Genomic DNA, 1,703 nt, shown 5'->3' with positions numbered 1-1,703 from the left:
CCAACCTGAGGCTCAGGTGCCTCCGGGACGCGATGCTCGCGTCCAGAAGCTGGACTTCTACGAACCATTGGCTGGCGAGCCGCCAGCCCGATCCTATCGCTAATCCTACGAATATACTACCGGGTTTTTCACAGTGTGCTGCTGCTCACTCGGCAACTTGCGCAGCGCGCAGCAAGCAGCAGCACACGGCGTTTTTTTCTCCCTGCTGGACTTTCAGTCCCCTGCAATTGACATCGTTACGACTACTTTCTTCATCGCCATAGTCACCACTCGGAGCAACCGAGGAATGGCCATCACTCAAGCCTGACGGCTTAAATGTTTGGACGTTGCAAGTTCGACGTGGTTGACACTACACGCGGATAGGTGGGCACCTTACAGCTAACATTGCAGCGACGCATACTGAGGAAAACAGCTTTGAAGTGATGGAATGGGGTATCCTCCGCGTGACTCCCAAGCAACGGAGGCGTTTGTTTTATGCAAGCTCCATAATCTGAAAACATTTTGTGGTACGCCCCCAAATTGTGTAAAGACAACTGCTAAAATCCCATTATATTTGGTACGACTATCCTGTGGTAATCTTATGTAACAGTAGTATCAACGACAACAGTTATTAGTTGCAAGGTTTGAGTTACATGAGTTTTTTTCGGGTTCCAGAGTATAGAATGCTGCAGTAGTTTTGGGGGGTTTGTAGAAGTCTATTGTAGCTCCCGGCTCCACGACTAAGTGAAAACATAGAGTGGAGGACATGTATTGATCTGGACAAGATCACAACGAGCTGAATAGAATTGCTATGTAGTGGTAGTCAAGACAGGTAAGCCGAATGTAACTAAACTTAGAGTTACAGTTAAAGTTCAGTGACTTTCAAGTGCTTTCATCTGATGAAACTGTCTAGTACTGTCTCTATCCTGTTGTCGAACACCGTGGGTGTGTACCCTGCGGTGGTGAACGTGCACGAAGTACGCATTGGGCGCGGTGAATCCATCACGTCGGAGCAAGCGATCGAGCGCCTTCGACTCGCTGACCACTCACGCCAAGAGACCAAGCTCCAGCAAGGACGTGGTGGAGGAGGACGTGCAGACCAGCGAGATGTTGCATTTGTTGGTGGCCGTGGCAACGGTCGCAACGACGGTGGAGGACGTCGTAGCTCGAGCAGCAGCCAAGCTCGTGGCAACAACCGCAGCAATCGTCGCAGCCGCAGCCGCAGCCGCAGCTCATCGCCGTATGGGCGGAACAAGCGACAGAAGAGCAAGAACTCATCCCGTGCGAGGGACGACATCGCCAGGCGCAAGGCGAAAACAAAGTGCAACACATGCGGCGAACAGGGGCATTGGAGTGGCGACTCCAAGTGCTGACAGGGCGGCAACAACAACAACTCCGGTAACAACTCGAGCAACCCGCCGCGCAGGATGGTCGATGTGGTTACGGTGAAGACAGTCAAGTCGGCTGCATCGACTCAAGCTGAAGGACATGTACTTGTTGTGCGTGGTAACTTCAACTACAAGGACAAGGACCAGGACATGGTGGAGTGGGTGTTGGATAGCGGCGCGCAGACCGACGTCTCAAGCGACCTTACCTTGTTCACGGATCTGCGTGAAGACTCAATTGCAGAGTTAGGCTTCGGTAACGGCACCACCGAGCGCGCTACGGTGGGCACTGTGCACATGCAGGTGCTGAACGAGCACACGGGCAAGATCGAGGAGCGC

Source organism: Phytophthora parasitica (genome assembly GCF_000247585.1).
Source record: "Phytophthora parasitica INRA-310 unplaced genomic scaffold supercont2.46, whole genome shotgun sequence".
Lineage (NCBI taxonomy): Eukaryota > Oomycota > Peronosporomycetes > Peronosporales > Peronosporaceae > Phytophthora > Phytophthora nicotianae.
The sequence above is the reverse complement of the archived record's forward strand: the minus strand, read 5'-3'. Positions refer to the sequence as shown.